This window comes from Fundulus heteroclitus, chromosome 14 (assembly GCF_011125445.2).
Source record: "Fundulus heteroclitus isolate FHET01 chromosome 14, MU-UCD_Fhet_4.1, whole genome shotgun sequence".
Taxonomy (NCBI): domain Eukaryota; kingdom Metazoa; phylum Chordata; class Actinopteri; order Cyprinodontiformes; family Fundulidae; genus Fundulus; species Fundulus heteroclitus.
In genome coordinates this window covers 11,082,867-11,103,499 of record NC_046374.1, presented here as the reverse complement: position 1 = coordinate 11,103,499, position 20,633 = coordinate 11,082,867, and positions in this window count along the sequence as shown.

Genomic DNA, 20,633 nt, shown 5'->3' with positions numbered 1-20,633 from the left:
ATGTTCATCCTGCCAGTCAAATGATATCTGGTGTTAATACTTGGATCTTAGCCTAGTGAACCAGTATTTTTGGTTGTTGCCTCACAGGAGGAAGACTGTGGTTTCATGCGCTGAATCAAGCTAGGGTGTTTTTATGTGGAGAGGATCTTTTTTTCAGTACTCTTTGTTTCTTTCTATTGTAAAAACAAAACAAACAACCTGTCCGAAATGGAAAATTAGGGAATTGAAGTGGTGGAATGATGGAGCCCTGGGTATTTACCACATGACTGTCTTGGGTGACTGCGTCAGGTTGAGTTCTCTATACAAATCAAAAATGCTACTTGTTGTTTTTTTTTAACAAACCTGGGGATGTTCAACAAAGACTGTTAAAAGGTAAACTTCAATGATATGAAATATATAGATTTCTTGTCATAGAGACCACTCAAAGCACTTTCCACTAGAGTCAAAATCGCCCAATTGCACACACATTCATATACCGATATGAATATATGTTGGTAGGTGACTTGGGGTTAAGTGCCTTGCCCAGGAGCACATCGACATGTGACAGGAGGATGATGGAATCGACTGACAATCTGCTGATTGAAGGATAACTGCTCTACCTACCATGCCATATTTTCCCATGTTGGATAAACATCCGCACCTGTCAGAAGATACAAGGGACGTTACTTCTTTATGTGCATAAACCTTTTGTTCCCTCCATGCATAAAATCCCTTATCTTTAGACACATCAGGGATTTGAGGAGGCATCAGTTGCTATGGGAATGACTCCATGTGAGACTCTCATTTGTTAAGTCATTTAACGATCCGTGCCAAAGTTGTACTGTGAGTGGGCTCTACACATTATTACACAGCTGGTGATGGCAGTGAATGGTGTAAATGAGACGAGAGGTTTAGTTGTTTTTCCCCTGTTTGGAAATAATGCTACCAGCCTTATGAACAAGGCCAAGAGCCGCCCGTGAAACTGGACACTGTCTCTCTCCCCCGTTCAGGACTTCTGTGTAACAAATGTTACACAGAAGTTACATTAACGCACAATTTACTCAGTGTATATAGCTTCTGTATATATATCCATTTTATTTTATTGTATTTAAATTTTTTGTCTGCACCATCCTTGTAAGTGCATACCTACTTGGCGATTAAACTTGATTCTGATTCTGATAATAGAGCAAACCAACAGATGTTTAAGTGTTATTTATTTATTTTTCTTTTTTTGTGTGTGTCAAAGGTGTTCTGAAGATTTAATGCCCTAATACTGTTACATGACAAGCTTGTGTTTCTTCTTATTCATTAGCTGCTAGTATTATATCAGTAAGGTAAGCAGTAGCATGATTTTAATTGTTAACAAGGGTTTTTAAATTTGTATCTCCCTGTTACAGTAGATGTTGGGCAAAGCCATAACACTACTTTTAAACGTAATGTGCTACACTCCCTGAAATATTTTGGTTTTCTCTTCTGAGAAATTCTGACATATCCAGCTGGGAATTTCTTGTTGTGATTGTCATTGGCAAAAACAAAAGGCTGCTTTAAAAATGCATTCTTCTGTTCAGGCCTTCTGGGTGTTAATGGATTACAGAAGCATTATGTGCAGTAAAACATGTTGTACTGGCTTTTCAATGGTACTTGTACAAGATGTCAAAGATGACTCAAAAGGCTTTCGTCTTCGTGAGAAGTGTGGCCAAGTGGTTGGAGTTTTGATCGCTTGCATCCTGGAGAGGCTGGGAGGTTTTGGGCTTGAATCCCACAGGTTGCCACTCAGGGTCCCTGAGGAAAACCTTTAGCTCCAGATTGCTCCCCTGGGAATGACAAATAAAGACCATTATTATTAAATAATCAGGTTATTAATGGGACACTAGAGAACTTAACTGCATACTCAAGAGGCAATTCAGGTGTGTTGGACCAGAGACACATCTTAAAGTTCCAGGACAGCAAACCTTGAGGAGTAGAGTTGTAGACCCCAACAACTCCAGTCCCCTAAAGCTTTCTACTGCAATCACCAATCAAGCTTTTACAATTGTTGTCATATACAAATCTATATGACAACAATGCTGACCTTGAAGAGAAATAAATATAGTAAAAAAAATGACTCCAGCCGAATGATAGATGCCACTGCATTGGGCTGCATTAAGTTAATCAAAATTAATATTCTTTCTACGTTTTATATTCATCTAAGTTCTTGCTTTGTCACCAAATGGTAAATGGCTTGTACTTGTATAGCGCTTTAACTAGTCTGACGATCTCCAAAGCACTTCACACTAAAGTTTAGTCATTCACCCATTCACACCCTGGCCGGTGGTGAGCTATGTTATTAGCTACAGCTGCCCTGGGGGTGCCCTACACTGGCACTACCAGGCCCTCTTACCAGGCAATGTGGGTGGAGTGTCTTGCCCAAGGACACAACGACCGGGACAGTCAGAGTGGGGGACTGAAGAGGCAACCCACCAATTGCAGGACGAACTCCCTAACCTCTGCACCACTGTCGCCCCAAAATGCCTTTTGGGAAGCTAGATGCCATGATCTCTCTTCCTATATGTAGTTTCTGCAACTCATTCTCCCTCAATGTCGTCTACAAACTGCACCAAATAAGCCAGACTCACCTAATCCTTGTCCTACTAATCACCTTCCTTGACATTTACCCAACTTCATTAAGACAATCATTCATTGTTGGATTATCCTGCTTTCTGAATGCCCCTTGCCAGTTCGAGGCTTCATTGTGATTGACTTCAATGCTTTTGTATGTTGTTTCTTCATTAAATCACTTCCCAAGTGATTGTGTCTACCTCCTGCATGGGTTTGGGTCTGTCACAATAACTCCACATGACAAATTCTTTCCAACTATGTGTCAGTCATGTTTTTGGACTGTGGAAGGAAGGTAGAGTACCCAGAAATAACTCACACATGTACTGGGACCCCCGCCCATATGTTTAGCATTTTTGTCATGATTTTCCTCCACTTGCCTAGTTATGTTTTTTCTATTTCTAGGCCAAAAGGGGATTTTTTTTCATGAAAAGAGCAAGATTGTTTATTGCTAAATGTCACATTTAAAGGCACTTTAAAATACTAATGTGAGTTGTCTCCCTAAATTGTGAGTACATTTGTTGCTTTAAAAGACAACTTTAAATTAGTTTGCATGTGTTGCAATGATTTAGAGTTTATTGTTGCCTCTTCTTTCAAAGTTTCATGCTTTTTAAGAAGTTTAGCAATCTTTGAAAACAGAAAACATATGCCGCTTAGGCAAATCCAGTGAGATTTTTTTGTGAAATTGTTTCACACTTCTGAAGCAAAACACGGTCACATTCAGATAAATGGATTATTCAATAGTTCTTGGGGAATCAAATGGATGTTTTATCATCAAACAGGCCAGACGAAGGCGTCTGCAAGGATATTCACACAAAAAGTGAATGCAAGTTGTTTATTTTAAAAGGGAATGATTGAAGTTGCACGTGGTGGCCTATTGGTTAGAGCAGTGTGCTTGCGCTCTGAGAAGGTTGCAAGTACTTGGTTTGATCCCCGCAGACTGCCACTATGTCTCCCTGAGCAATACCCTTAGCTCCAGATTGCTCCCTGGGTGCCACTCAGTGTAGGCAGCCCAGTGCTTCCTGGGGGATGGGTTAAATACAGAGACAAAATTTCTCCTCTGTGTGATTATAAGGGAAATCTTTCATTCTTTATTGGCCGGTTGAAATATGTCGGAATACATTTTGATGCAGTGTGTTTATACATGAAAGAATACTTCCCTGTAGCCAAGGAGTGCATGATAAGAAAAACGTTTGCACACCAAGTCTTTTTGTGTTTCTTCTGTGGTACATTTGAAAAATGACATTTCTTTGTCCATTTTTTAAAGGACATTAATCTCAGTCAATTAAACTTCATTTTAAAGAACTCAAAACTTCTCAACACTTTTCTGCGTTTTATGTCTAAATTCGGACAGCCTGTCATCTGTTCGTTTTGTTTATTTTTGGCATTTACAGTTCACGTTGATAATTTTGTATTTATAATAACACGGAAGGACCTTTTCCTACATTTAGGAGTCATGTGTCCCAAAGAGTCGTCTGCAATGTTTACCTTTGTTTAGCATGTTTCTATTCATACACTAAAAACAAGAGTTAATGTTTTCAGATGTCTAGATTTAAACCACAGATCAATAAATATGCTGTCAGGGCAACAACAGCAACATGGGATATTTCCTGAATTCTGCAACTAATTACAACAAAACCATTACATTACTTACAAAGACATTACTATTATTACTATTTTCTGAACCTGAATGGATATGCTCAAACTTTGAGGTATGAATTATCCATTCTTTGCAACTGTTTTGGGACATGTATATATCTAGATAGATAGATAGATAGATAGATAGATAGATAGATAGATAGATAGATAGATAGATAGGTAGGTAGGTAGGTAGGTAGGCAGGTAGGTAGGTGTGTGTGTGTGTGTGTGTGTGTGTGTGTGTGTGTGTGTGTTTTTGCACCAGATTTCCAGTAATAAAATGTACTAAATATTGTAGAGTGCTGGCTCGGTGCTCATTTGCCACCTACCCTTCTTTGCTTGTTCTTCTGTTCCAAGCTCAAGGGGAGACTGAGACAGTGTGACAGCCAAAAAGGACAGATGTTCTTTAGTGTGCCTGACCCACTTCCTCTAATGTAAAATGCATGTGGAACATCATCTGTTGGAATGGTCAAGAATCATAAGGGTTGTATTCTAATGTTCAAAAAACTCAATAGACATAAGGATGAATTTTACTTTCTATGATTTTCTTTCTGTTTTGTAAAATACCAGGTCCCATTTTTTTCCCTCTGTGTAGATGCTGTTTTCTTTGTTGTATTTGAATGAAGCAACACCTCTGTCTTTTCAGTATACAAAGGAGTTTTCTCAGCCTGTCATTTTCATAAACACAAAGGAGTGTTTTCCCCCCTAGTGCTCTTGACCCCTACGTTGTAGACCTCTGGTCTAAAGAATGCTTTACACAGCAGCAGTGGTGCTCCAGAAACAATCTGATCCTGAACATGAGTAAGACCAAGGAGGTCATAGGTCTGCAGGATTTGGACTCCATTTTTGCAGAACGAGTCCCAAGAAGAGCCAGATGCATCTTCACGGATCCCACCCACCCAGGCAATGCACTGTTTGAAAAACTGTTTAAAAAAATTCACTTAGAAACAGCTTCTTTCCAAGAACTGTGAGGTGATGATGAGAGACTGCAGTCCAACGCTTTAAAATTACCCCACTGTTACTAGCCCATCATACGTTCCAAGCACTTTAATGTTATTGCCCATTTGCACACTATTATCTCACAATATCTAATCGCAGATTTCTGTCTTTCTAAACTTTCCGTCTACTTCTCTGCCAAACCTCTGCCATTGTCTCTGGTTGTGGCAACAGGCCATCCGGTTGCAGTGAATTATCCAATGTAAAGCTGGTTATCTAAGCCCAAACAAAACAAAACAAAAATTTGTTCTTAACTGGCTTAAATAGGGCTTAAATACAAAAATAAAAAAATATCCTGCCAGGCAGGCGTTTAGGATACCCCTGCGTGAGCTGAAGAGTGTTGACTCAGAGAGGAATATCTTCGCTTACCACCTGTACCTGTTACCCTATAGACAGGATATCAGACAAGCAGAAGACAATGGAGAGTAAGGAAGGTTTAGTTTAAAAAATACTGTCTACTTTCTAATTTGATTAGGATAGAACGTCTGGTTCCATTCCCTCAAAGTGTTTATTATTGAGTTTTCCAACTGGTATTGCTTCAGGAATTTTTTTTTTTACAGGATTCTCTATGACAGTTATTCTAAAGCTCGCACATTAAGATAAAATTGACAGACCTAAATAGGCTGCACACATTCTGCAACAAGAAGTCCCTTAGCTGCAACATTAGCTTTCAAGTATACTTTACAAGAAGTATTTGTTGCAATTATTGTCAGGGTTCAGTTTCACCCACTTCACCCTGGACAGTTCCAGCACCTTCCACCTGACATGCAGCCCAGTTTCTCCACTCCATGCCTGATCAGTTTCACCTGTCAGTAATCAAGCTGGACTCATTCCACCTGCTCACCTCTCTATAAAAGCTCGCCTTAGTTTGCCATTCCCTGCCGGATTGTCTGCATATATACCTCTTGCCTTGCCTTGCCTTGCCTTGCCTTGCCTTGCCTTGCCTTGCCTTGCCTTGCCTTGCCTTGCCTTGCCTTGCCTTGCCTTGCCTCAACCTGCCTGTGCTCCTTTTGTCTGCAAAGCCTCAGTTCCCTGCATCTTCCAGCTTCAGCTGCGTCATCCAGCTCCAGCCATCTTCACCCTTCCTCTGGTACAGTCTGGTTCTTCATTCCACTACCCAACCTTTCAATAAAGGCGTTCTGCTGCCCGATCGGATAGTCTGAGCATAGTGGCTCAGAGTTCGATCACGCCGTCGATTTCAATGATCCCGCATTATGGCCAACAAAACTGACTGATTCTGATCGAATGAATGTTGTGCGTTTAACGGCAAAAAGGAAGCCTTTCTCAGAGATGGCAAATGAACTGCCAGCAGATTCAGAGGGTCTATCAACATTTATGAAGTGAAGTCATCTAAGACTTGTTTGGAGGACAAAAACAATATTTCTGTAAACATCAGGTTATTGAATAAAATAAAAGGCATAGGACAATGAAGTATACAGTTAAGATGACTTTTTTGGTGTGTGTGTGTGTGTGTGTGTGTGTGTGTGTGTGTGTGTGTGTGTGTGTGTGTGTGTGTGGTGGCGGCGGCAGGTGTAGAGGGGGTTCCCAAAAAGACTGTGTTGTCTTGGGCCCTACCAAAGTTGTCAGCTGGCCTGCTTGGAAGTGTGTGATGTTTGGTTTGCTATGTTTGGACCAGCACGTATAATACAAAAGACTAAAATCTCCTGCAAAGTCAGGATGCGTGAAACGGTAAATTGACAGCTGGCAAATCACACAAGGTAAGTCACACTGGCTGAATGCAGAGAATGGATTTTTTATTTGGTGTGTGCACACTGTGAGACACTGATTGTCACATCTTCTACTGATATTCATAGATAGCACCCATCTGTTACAGCATTCAGGTTGGAAAATGATTGGAATGTGGTGTGGGCAGATATCTGATTCTGTGTACATTTATGGAATGTCCTGCAAAAGTATAAAATTTTTTTGATTTATACTTTTGAAATAGCACCCAAAAACTTAATTTTATTTTGAAATTTGTGTGACCAACACAACGTAGTGCATAATTGTAAAATTGAAACAAAGATGCAGGGTTTTAAAACACTTCTAGTTTAGACATTACAGTCAAGCAGGCTTGTAGACTACTCAGGGGTCTTGTTACGGGCCGATCAGGCAGTGACAGAGTGTACCGTAATGCTCCAAATATCCATCCATTATCCAGCGGCTTTATCATACTCTCACATTTTGACAGATATTTGAAAGCTTTTTACTTAAGTAAGCAAAAGTACAGTAATCATACATAAAAGGCACCAGATTATAAGGTGCACTATCAATTTTTGAGAAAATGTAAGGATTTTAAGTGTGCTTTATAGTCTGAAAAAATGTGGTAAATCCCACATTAATCAGGTTTCTAGGGTTTCCTTTTCTTACCTCTGGAATATTGCTGAAATTAGAAATACTCTGTCCAGTAATGATGCCAAAGCCTTCAGCTGATCCAAAATGCTGCAGCAAGAGTTCTGATGAAAATTAACAAGAGAGATCATATTTCTCCTATTTTAGCCTCCCTTCATTGGCTTCCTGTTAAAGCAAGAATTTAAATTAACATTTAAATTCATCATACATCAGAGATCTGATTGCTCCATATGTTCCTAACGTAGCACTTCACGCTCAAACCGGTGGTTCCCGGAGGTTCTACAAATTGATTCAGAGCGAGATCTTTTAGTTATCAGGCTCCTCTCCCCTGGAACCAACTTGCAGTTTTAGTCCGTGAGGCAGACACCCTCTCTAGTTTTAAGACCAGTTGATTGGCTGAGCTACTGCTGTCAATGACTTCATGTTATAGATGATACATTTGGCCCTGGCTCTCAGAGTCTAACACTTTTTCTCTCCTAGACATAACTACTGGCTGAGCCTCTACCACAACTAATTGTATGTGTCCTATTTCATCCTCTTGACCAGAAAACTAGCTCAGAACTTATCTGCTTAGCTGTGTTTCTTTCCTAGACGCAGGGATCGATAGAGCTAGTCTACCATTACTCTGTCTAACATAGAAACACTCCAGAATCAGTGTTATTTTTGTGTATCTGTGCTGTCCTCTCAAACCTCCAGTCAGTTGTGGCTTATAGCCTTTACACTGAGCCTGGTTTTGCTGGTGGTGTCTTCCTGATAAAGGGAAGTCTCCCTCTACACTGTCGCTACATGCATCCTAGGTATGAGGAATTGCTGCAAAGTCAAATTATTGAATGAAATACTTGAATAGACACACTTTTTAGCACTTTTGGCATGTATTGCTGACTGGTGTTAGTGATGACCTTTGTGTGTATTATAACATGTAACAAGCATAGTTTTTTATTTTGTTTTCAGTGTCTTTTACGACGCTTGTGGCAAATTATGAATGGACCTTTTCTCATTATATTCTTTAAAAAATGAGGGTGTCCTGCCACTCTTCAACAAAAGCCAGATTTGAGAAGTCTGTCACCAGTACATTTGTCCACATGTTTTCCTAACTGAGCTGAAGATCTCTTCAGCACTCTGGGACTCTTTGGAGCTTCTCTGATTAACGTTCTGCACTGCCTGTCAGTTGGGTGGAAGACCATGCCTTGAGGTGTCGCAGTAAAGGGGCTAAATAGATGTGTACTTATTAGATTGAGTCCACAAGCCATCACAGAGAGACACAAGCATTTTCAATGTGTGTTTTATTTGCTTTAATGTCTCTGGGCTTGCACTGGCACATTTGTCCAGCCTGCTGCACCCCTAGAACCCATCTCATTCCCTCAAGTCCACTAACCAGATGCTGCTGGAGTTTCCTATACCATATAAGAAATCGAGAGGTGATCGCGCATCTTTTGTTGCGGCCCCAAAGCTCTGGAATCATCTCCCACTACACATGAGACAAGCTCCTTCAGTTCAGGTTTTTAATTCCCTTTTGAAAACACACTTTTACTCTTTACATTTTTTAAGTCTTACTTTATTGTACTGTGTTAATGTTTTTGGTGGTTTTTCATTGTTTTTATCTCTGTCATGTGTTTTACTTGTGCAGCAGATTGGCCAACCATGTGTTGTTTTTTGAAAGAGCTATATAAATAAATATGGTATGTTAACCACTCCTTTGGTCAAATTAGAACCTCCTGTTACCCTCTTATGTTACATGCATGGCATTGAGCAGTGTGAGAAAACTTTATAAAATCAGCGCATACATGAGGAGAATAAACTCCGGCCAGTATTTTAAAAGCAGCTCTCCTATCAAGAGATCACAATCCACACAACAGCATCCCTGTAGGTGTCAATAACTTAATAGTAATATTGGTTTTCCTTGTTTTGGGGTTCAAAAACTTATCAATCTTTGTCCAACTTATGTCTGTGTCCAACTTGTGAATAGGAATTCATCTGATGGATGGAAGTTCAAACCATCTCTTGCATCAATCGTAATGGGCATTTGTGAGATGGTTAGCTAACAAGATGGATGAAATTCAAGCCCTGACTAGGACTCAGAAGAAGTATATGGATGCAATGCAGTGTAATGTTTTACTGAGGCATGGCTGCAGGATTGTATCCTCCAACGTCACTCTGCCTGGTTTCCTGACTATATGAGCAGACGGAGATTTAAAGAGCAGCAGGAAAAGGAAAGGATGTGGATTAGCAGTGCTTGTGAATGGCTGATGGTGTCATCCGGGACATGTTGCTGTGAAGTGTCATCCATATGTAAGTTTCCATCCATATTATTTACCAAGAGAGTTCACCAGTGTTATTTTGGCAGCTGTTTACATTCCACCCTTAGCTGTTGTCGATAATGCCTATGAACTCACCAGTTTTGTTGTTGCCAGGATACAATCAGAACATCCCAATATCTGGTGATTTTAATATTGTCTTGCTCTCTTCAACACTGCCAACATTTCGCCAGTTTGTCAGCTGCTCCACCCTGTCAGGATGCAGCTTGTAGGCTGCAGTCTGTCCCTCGCTGCCTCTCTCCCTTCCCTGCTCAGAATTCACCTGTCAGGCTGCTCTGCTCCACTCAAGTTCTCAACTCCATTCTCAAGTTTCCCCAGCCGCTCCACGTTCTTAAGATCCAACAAGTTCAGTTCCACAGTCTCACGTTCTCCAGCAGTTAATCGGTCTCAAGTACAGTTCCGCGGTCTCAAGTTCCCGCCAATGTTCCACGGTCTCAAGCTCCCGGTTCAGATATCCTGGTCTCAAGTGCTCCACCCCGGTCTCAAGCCTTCAGCTCCGGCGTACCTCCCTGGTCAGTCTCCCCGCGTTCTTCCTGTCAGCCAGCTTCTGCACCCTTCATCTCCGTCCATAAAAGACTCTGGTTCCTCTCGTCATTCACCTTTCAAACTGTTCAATAAACTCACTTCAAGAACTAGCTCTGTGTGTGCGTGCTGTGTCCGGGTTCATCCAAAGACAAATCATGACACACCCAACAAATAAAAAAACCCATGCTAATGTCAAGGATTTGTATATCTCCCAACCAAGACCTCCTCTGGGGAAATCCAATCACAATCTTGTTTTTCTCTGCTCTCAGTATAAACCTCTTGCTAAGTGCTCGTTTTTAACAGCTCACCCCAAGCTTATCAGCAGGATGACTCTAAGATCTTGTTTAACTGGTCGGGCCCTTAGGTGGGCCGAGGCCCAGTTCCCTGACTGTCAGGACTATAATCACACGTTCAGCAGCTTCATTCACAAGTTCAAAACGGTGTTTGCTGCGGACTCCGATCCCACCAAGCTCTCCCGTCGTCTCTGGGCCCTCAGGCTGCGCGACCGCCCGGTTGTTGAGTTCTCTATTGAGTTCCGCACCCTGATGGCCGCAGCTGGTTGGGAGTCCTGCACCAATAAGGTGCTGTTTTTCCAGGCACTTGACGAGCCGTTAAAGGATGAGTTGGCCCGCCTGGATGAACCCGCTACCTTGGACGAATTAATTCCCCTGGTTCCCCGGCTCGACAATCGGCTGAGAAATAGAAGGGCGTGCCTCGATAGATATACAGCACGACTGCTTGCGCCGCCCTCTGGCTCCCTGCAGAATCGACCGGCGCCGACCCCGTCTGTTCTTTCACTGCCACCTGAGCTGATGCAGATCGATACCTCAGAGGAACGTGCCCAACGCCGCCAGCAAAATCTCTGCATGTACTGCGGCTCCTCGGAGCACTTTATTGCCGATTGTACCGTGCGGCCAAAAGATCAGGTCAGACGGTCGTAGCAGGGAGACCGCTGGACTTGAAAAGAACTAATAGTCTGCAAGCCCCTAGAACTGGTTGTCTCTGGTAACCACCGTGAACGAATATTCTTGTATATCTTCTATGTCTTCCCCGTAAAACACGATCCTGTTGTGCTTGGGTTCTCCTGGCTGCAGCAGCACAACCCACACCTAAATTGGTCCCAATGCAGGCTCGAAGCATGGTCCCGGCTCTGTCACTCATGGTGCCTACAATCTGCAGTGCCTCTCAGCTCCACTCCTGGTGTCCCAGTTAAAGAGGACCCCACCGGATCTCTCCCTCGTTCCAACGCAGTACCACAATCTTGGATCCGTTTTCAGTAAAAGCAGGGCTAAATCTCTGCCGCCCCATCGTCCTTATGATTGGGTGATCGATCTGCTGCCCGGAGCACCGTTGCCAGTTAGTCATCTCTATAACATTTCCTGAGCCAAGCATCAAGCTCTGGAGGACTACATCAGCGAGTCGCTTGCTACGGGCCTTATCTGCCCGTCGTCCTCGCCTCTAGGGGCCAGATTCTTTTTCGTCTGTAAAAAGGATTGCTCGCTCCGTCCCTGTATAGATTACTGCGGACTGAACCAAATTACCGTGAAGAATAAGTATTCCCTTCTGCTCCTCTCATAGGCTCTCGAACCAGTCCAAAACGCAACTCTTTATACAAAGCTAGATTTGCGAAACGCATACCACTTAGTCCGAATCCGCCGGGGAGATGAGTGGAAGACGGCGTTCAAGACACCTATCGGCCACTTTGAATACCTGGTGATGCCCTTCGGCCTATAAAGCGCCCCATCAGTCTTCCAGGCCTTATGATGTTCTACGTGATTATCTGAATGTCTTTGTCTTCGTTTACTTAGACGACATCCTGATATACTCCAGTAATCCCACTGAACACCAGCGTCACGTGCGCCCTGTCCGCCAGTACCTGCTTGAAAACAAGCTTTATGTCGAAGCGGAGAAGTGTGAATTCCACAAGACATCAGTCTCCTTCTTAGGGTTGATTCTCGAGGGCGGGCCGGTCCGGTCAGGTCCAGAAAAATGCCCTCTCTCACTTACATTCCCCCGAAAAATCTAAAGAGGACCTGCTCCCATCCTCCTTCCCACCTGCACATTTGGGGCCCTTCACTGGGAGATTGAGGCCCTGGTTTCTGATGCCTCACTGAACGAACCCGGTCCCGGTGGCGGACCGCCGAACTGCACCTACGTTCTGAACTCAGTCCATCCTCAGGTTATCCAATGGTTTCACTCCACCAAGGTCTTCGGTAATCCTGGCATCAACCGCACAATCATCCAGATCACCCGCTACTTTTGGTGGCCATTCCTTCTTTCAGGATGTACGGGAATACGTCCAAGCCTGTTCCACCTGTGCACAAAACAAGACATCCAACCCACTCCCTGTTGATCTGCTCCAGCCACTTCCTAACCCCGAGTGTCGCTGGTCTCACGTTGCCCTGGACTTCATTACCGGGCTCCCGGCTTCACAAGGTATGATGGTTATTTTAACCACTTCTCTAAGGCCTCTAAGGCCTCCTTTCCACCTTCCAGACTGCTCAGCTACTTGTAAAACACGTTTTACAAGTTACATCGAATCCCCCTGGACATTCTCTCCGACTGTGGGCTGCAGTTTACTTCCAGGGTGTGGAAGGTTTTACCATCCTCAAAGCAACAGTCAAACAGAACGTATGAACCAGGAGCTGGAAACCACTCACCGTGTCTCACCTCCTCCAATCCCTCAGCCTGCGCAACGCCCAGCAGCCAGCCGCTGCCACAGTCCTGCAGCCCGATAGCCTGAACCCTGCCTGCCCTCCACCTGTCGGCAGCAACCTGCTCTGCTGCAAGCACCCGCAGCCTCCAACTCCAGGCCCCCGCAGCACCAGCTCACTCTTCCCAGCAGTTCGTTCTTTGCTTTAGTGGTAAGAACCCGGTCTCGTCGGTTTTCTCGTTGTTGCGGCTTCTTGTAAATCTCTCTCTCTGTTTCAGAACTTTTGAAGCTCCCTACATTCTCCGACGCTTCGAAGAAATCCCCGCGTTTGCCTCACTCATTTGTTTAATAAACTTTGTTAAACCACCAATCTGCCTATTCAGTGTGTTCTGCATGTGGGTCAAAAAGCTTGGAAATTTGACAAGGAGTTACAACAACATTTGAATTGAATTCTGAACTTATTTGAGTATCACATCTACCCATGTCAAAGCTTAACACTTCTGCAACAGCTTTTGTAGTTTGTAAAAACTTGTTTGTCAAATTAAATCTGAAATAATCTGTGTCTAATAGACACAAGATACCTGGAAGTAAAGCAAATGAGGGCTGGTGTGAAATATCAACCTTGAAACCCCACCTGTTTTTTTTTTTTTTTTTAAGCTTCAGAACTCTGATTTTTCAGGAAGTCAAACGACATTGGCTGATACAAAAACAATGAGTGACACATCGAAACCTGCCAAACCCAGCACTGGAAAAGCTGGTTGTGCATGTTCTGTTTGATTGCGTGTGAAAAAAGTAGACAACCAGAATAGAAACTAGACTGGAGCATTCACACAAAGATCAGCTGGCATTACAATAATCTGTCAAAAGGTCAATGATATTCCAGGAATACAACTGGGGATTTCAGTGAAGTGGAACCCAGTCAAATTCTTAGAAGCAACTATTCTAAATAAATCATGATTAAATAAATAATACCGTCATGGTAAAAAGTACACCCATTAAATTCTATAGTTGCATGTATTTTGCTCTTTATTACATATATAATGGTGGAATTTGTGATATGTGCTTTTCTTAAATGACTTATAAGTAACACTCACACATTGTGGCTCAAATCAGAACAACAGCTTGCCAATCACAACAATTTAATATGCTGTTTCTAAATGGTGTGAAATTTTTAACTACACTATGATGTCGTATTCTGTTCTATTTCTTGTCCGCTTCTCTTACCGGCTTCTATGTTAGCAGGTTGCTGCTCTTTTGCCAAGATAAAATGCCAAATGCTGCGCTCTGTGTTGGGATCCCTGGGAAATCTCATAAGATTGGCCGACAAACCAGGAAGTAAGGCTACACTCTGAACCGAAGTAGTTCCAGATTGTACCTCTAGGTTTGAAAGGAGAAAAACTTAACTCAGACATTGCTGATGGAGAGGACCGATCGTTTACAGGGAATTTTACTTCCATCCCAGGTGAGAAATGAGAATGAGGCTGAATTTACTGTAAATATCTTACTTATAGCTCCTTTAAGGGCAGGCTAATATAAGCATTGCTTCAGCCTGTACCTTTTTGGTTGTCTTGTTTTTTTATCTTGAGATGTTTTGATCTAAATGCATGAACCAAATAAATAAAATAATTTTTCCATTCTTCATCTAAAGTTAAATAACAAAAAATTTAGAACCTAGTGCAGGCGTCTTTACTTATAGGTTAAATATCTAGAATGGCTAAAGATGGTCTTTTCTTTAACATCAATTGTATTTATTAAATGCTGTGTGTCAACATACCATAGGTTTGATTCCAGCTTCCCCTTGCCACATGTCGATGTGCCCCTGGGCAAGGCACTTAACCCCAAATTGCCTACCGGGCTGCATCTCGGTGTATGGGGAGTGTTGGCCTAGTGGTTAGAGCAGTGCGCTTGCACTCAGAGAAGGATGCAAGTACCCGGTTCGATCCCCAGCGCCTGCACTCTGGGTCCCTGAGCAAGACCCTTAACCCCCAATTGTTCCCCGGGCACTGCACATGGCAGCCCACTGCTCCCCTAGGGGATGGGTTAAAAGCAGAGAACAAATTTCGTTGTAATGTATGTTTCAATGACAATAAAGATGGTATTACTATATTACTATTACTAACCAAAGATGGAGCCTCATTCCCAGTGCATGGTGGAGCCTTATCAATGTGACAATCACTTTTCAGCTCATCAAAAAGAAACTATTTCCCAACAGTTCTTCATATGTTTAGATAGGACCAAGTCATCATCTTGAATGATCCCTAGTAGCTAACATCGGCTGCTCCCTCATGTATCAGAAATAAGCCTAGTCTAAGGGAATAATTAAAGACAACTTGAAGTCTAACCTTGGGTCTTACTTGGGGACGAGGGAGTGCTGCGGTGCGGGATCCGGCGCATAGGAGAAAGCAATTAGTCAAAGGTTTGTGGGAATCGTATAGTGAAGGCCGGCTGAGTCATCCCACTTAAGGTTAACACTCTGGCAGTGTTGTGCTGGCAGCCTTCCGCTTATTTGCTCCCCACCATCGCCGTGTAATGCGGATCACCTGCAAGCTCAGAGAAGGGTAAGCCAAAAGCCCAGTCCTCACAGACTGTATCAAAGCAGCTCAATAAAAAGTTGAGTGGAAGGACAAATTGTGCTGAAAAAAGATGCAAATGTCATGCTGCAGCCTTGCTTGCTGCACCATGGACATTTCAGGGCACTATTCACCCTCCATACATCCGAGTCTCCTCTCCACACATCCGAGTCTCCTCTCCACCTCAGTAATCATCTACACCTGTCAGCCTCTAATCAAGCCAGAACTCATCTCACCTGTTATCCTCTCTATTTAAGCTGCCTGCATTCAGTCCTTCCTCGTCGGTTCGTTCTGTTGGTTTCTGTTTTCTCTTGTTTGATTTTGCTCATTGCTGCTCACTTCATCTGGTTCTCGTCCAGCCTGAGTTCTCCGCCTGTCTGCTGTGACTCTGGTCCTGCTCTCACTCCAGTCGTGCAAGTATTCATCCAGTCGTGCTGCTGATCAAGCCTGGTTTCCAAGTCTCCATTCTGTCGTGCTGCTTGTCAAGTCTCCATCCAAGTCTCCATTCTGTCGTGCTGCTTGTCAAGTCTCCATCCAAGTCTCTATTCTGTCGTGCCACTGGTCTAGCCTGGTTCCAAGTCTCTGTTCTGCTGTGCTTCTGGTTATGCTGCCTACGTGCTCTGGTTTCATCCTGCTTTCCAGCTCCAGCCATTAACTGCTTGCTGATCCAGCCTGGTTCTGTCTCTCTGGTCTCCTGCTTCCACTACTCATCATTCAATAAAACTCACAAACTAAGTTCTGTGTGTGGTTCAGTTCGGGTTCAGTACACAAATCCTGACAGAAAATGCTTCACAAATAACAGTATAAGAGTTTGGGGGAGATTTACATGTACTGCAGCTGAATTTAGTGTGAAGCCCCCATACACAGTTGCAGTCAGGACATAGGCTACAGCTTTTCTAAGTGGTTTGTTATACATTGCCTGGAATAGAGATGTGTCTTATCTTGGCTAAGGACAAAAAGGACTGAATTTTTTTGCCCTCTTTTCAGATCAAAATATTTGCGGTTTCATTAAAAAAATCAAAGATTCACAGTCTGGAAGAGGAGTGGAGAGGCACAGAATCTTATTTCTTGGAAGTTCAGTGTCGGTGTAACGCTCTCATTTATTGTGCTGCACAATATTGTATCTGTAAAAATGCGTATTGTTTAAAAGGAGAAGTGGATATGTGGATTAAGCAGCTCTATAAAAGACAACTAATTTTATGTTAACAACCGGTTGATGAAAAGACGCTTAATTATAATCACAGCTTGTAAATAATATAACAACTGGGTGAGTGCTTTTAAATTAATGCCCTAATTCATCCATTTGTTTGAGAATCTGATTTTGAAGTATGGGATTAAGTAGTTGTTGAGTTGCCCATTGTGTTTAGAAAGTCAGATAAAGAATTGGAGAGGCCTTTGCCACAAATTGTGTGTTTCAGAATTCAAGGTATTCAGTTAAAAAAGGTGACAGACAACATATGAACAATATGAATATGAAGGATGTTTATACATGTGATAATTCTGTGATTCACTAATTATAGGTGCTAGTGTTGCTAAAGCTGGAATGAGTCATAGCTACCAAACAATGGTAGAGGACAGTTTTTAAATAGGTCTGGGCTCCATTAGATCCTCCAACATAAAATCCAACTCATGTCAGCAGTACTAATGTAGATAATACCTTACTGCAAATATTTTTTTAAAATGCACTTTAAGTTTCATTTAACCTTTATTTACAAAGACTGAGCATTTTGAATTGAACTACACTTGAACTGAATTACTCTAAAAACTAATTTTAAACACAGTATACAATTTGTGAAAACAGTAACAAAGGATTTCTGGTTATCACCCCCAAATTCTCCTCTTGTCATGATCCTTAGGCGTTTGTGTCTAGATTTTGTTGTTTTCGGATCATGCTTTCTTTAGTTTCCTTTTTTACATGTTTGTTTCAGGGTCCTGCTCCTATTTTGATTATCCTCCCTTGTGTCTCTGGTTATTTTCCTCTTTGTTGTTATGCCATAAAATGACAGCTTGGACTACGGCTCCAGCATACAGCACGGCTTGAAACCTGAACCCAGTGCCAGTGAGCCCACCTTTCTAGATGCAAAACCAAGGCGCAGACGGCCATCGCCCTTTTCTCACTGTTTGCACTGTAACAGAGAGAATCCCATCACCTACTGAGATCCCTCACACTGGAACATGTGGTGGAACCGATGGTCGACGCTTGATGGACAAAGCCACAAAGCACCTTGTTGTGGGATTGACAAGAGAGGTCCTTTGACTCTAATTAAGTTGACACACAAAACCGAGGAATTTATCGTTTTTAGTCTGAACGAGCCACACCATCAAGTATTAGCTAGATCAATTTTATTTCTAATTTAAACGTAAATAGAATTTCAATAATTTTTACATCATTTGCTACTGTCTTGAAGATGATTGTTCAATGCTTAATTAAGGGACGCTTATTTAAGTTGGAAAATTACCTAAATGTTTCTACATCTAAGTTTCATCATTTTGCTGTTTGGTATTGTTTTTATTTCCCTCTTTTACATTTTTTATTCAGTAGTTACTATGTTCAATTAGTATTAAACATAATAATTGTTGTAACAGGGAATTATTGGTTTAATAAATTTTAACTATTTTAATTATGCTCATCTGTGGTTTTTATATCAGTGATCGAATCATCTCTAAGAGTTTACGCATCATCCCTTTTGAGTTAACAACACAAACATATGTAAGAGATATTTCTCCTTTGCTTGTAGAAAATGATTAGTGATCACTTTCGCAATTTCATGGTAAATAAGATTAATAATTGTTCATTAATAAACCCAATTGCAAGTTATAATCATTAAAGGCTGGTAGCCCTTAATCACAACCATCACTTACACACCACACAACCATTTGCAAATTATTATATTATTTATATGTATTATTATATTTCATTGTAACTTACCTTTGACTGGAATAACATATTATTAATCATAATATCCAATTATAATTATTAATAATATTTATAATCAAATAGGTTAAATTGCACAACAGTGTTTGTGATTCTCCCTCTCAGTCTGCCCTGTCAGTTCTTCGTGTCTTTTCCCTGTCTCATCTAATTGATTACTTTGACTTGTCCTCTTGCTTTCATCTGTGTTTTATCCTCCCTGTATTTAAAACACCAGTTCCTTTGTGTCGTATCCTCCGTTGTGCTACCCCTTTGTTTGGTCTACTCCTTCTTTGCTCCCTTGTCCTTGTTATTGCTTGTCCTACCTGTAAGCATTGTTGCTCTTTTCATGACATCTCATTATGTGGCCACCCAGTTCTTGTCTGCGCTTTGATCCTACACCCTACGGTGGCCGAGAGGTGCAAATACACTGCAAGTACATAAATACGCTGCAAATACAAAAAGTACTCCAAACACAAAACCGAGGCTGACACCCAAAATACATGCAAAGGCAAAATGCCGCAAGTTGCAAAAAACAATGTAATTTAAGAAAAGCTGCAAACTAGCTCCGTATGACGGAAGTGCTCCAGACCACTAGGGGGACTCAACCAATTCATATGAGCCTACAGACTCCAGACTGCAGTTAGCGCGGCAGGGAAATTTATCTGTGTTCTAAATATTAGAGTGGACGTTATTCCCAATACATTGTATTACATGTTGTATAATACACTGGGGCCACAGATCATACTGGATAAAAATAGGTGTTTATTCAATTCACTGATCAACATAAAATGTCTACAATGGTTTAACGTGATGTTTTGCATGTAAAGAAAACCAAACAGGAGTAATATTACCAGTTTTATCGCTCTTTCAGTTGTTCTCTGCATGCTAACATAGGAATGCTGGACCTTGTCCTCTAGCTCTGTCCTGCTCCAGCTTACCTTCAGTTCTACATCCTTTAACAAAGCATGAGTCTCACTGTTTTCAAGACTTACTCATATTTCCAAATAAACACACCATGTGCAGCAGATGTGATTTACTCATTTTGTTTTATCTAGTATCAGATGGTATAAGTTGAGCAAGCGGAATGGTAGAACTGATCTAAATTTTAAAGAGGTTTTAAAGGATTAGGTGGAAAATAAGGGGCTACCAGGTCACTCAGTTTAATCTTGTCAATAAAACTTTCTGCCCAAATTCAATTTACCTCTACTGACGTAGATGACATAAAGTGAGGAGAGAGATAGAGAGACATTTTCTGATTCCTATTTGTTTTCTTCTCCCTGATCCGTTGCATTTCTCTCTGCTGTTGCCTCCGATTCCTCTCTCTCTAGGTTCCTCTCCATCTTCACCACTAACTTTGACCTTAGATGTCTCACGACAGTTTCCCTGGTTTCAGCCAATTGAGCATATTTGCGAGAATGAATGAAGTAGTGACCACAAGCTAGTTGCACATATACCACCTCTTTGTGGTGTGGGGAAAAAACAGTCAGACCGCCATTACATTTTTCATCTCGCACACCCCCTAGCGGCAGCTCGCGCACCACAGGAAGTCTGTTAGAAAGCATGCTCCCTTCAGGTCAGGATGTGCAAAGAAAAATAATCAGCTTTATAAAAAAAAAATGCTAAAACAAAACAAACACATTTAATGTCCTGCAGAAATACCAACTTTATGAACTTTCTGCCTCATACCATGCAGTCACCTGTTTTTATTTAAGAAATCCTTGGAATGAGGGTGAAGCTTTGTAGCTAAAGACCCACCGGTAAAACCTGTACCAGCAATCACAAGAACAATTTGTTTGTCTTAGATTTTGTCAATTGCATAACCATGTTGACAGTAGGCTGTACCAACTATAAAAATAAACTGTTGTCATTGTACAAGAATAGGAGTGGAGTGCCAATGATCCATAGAGCCATCCTGATGGCTTTATGGATCATTGGCAGTTCTTTCTTCTTGAATACAGCACAGTTGGCATACCATATTGTTAATCTGTAGGTCAGGACACTATTGTATAGTGATTAAAGTTTTTCAGCAGAGCTAGAGGGAGTTTATTCCTCCTCAGCGTCCTCAGGAAAAATCACACAGTCCGGCCCAAGTCCAC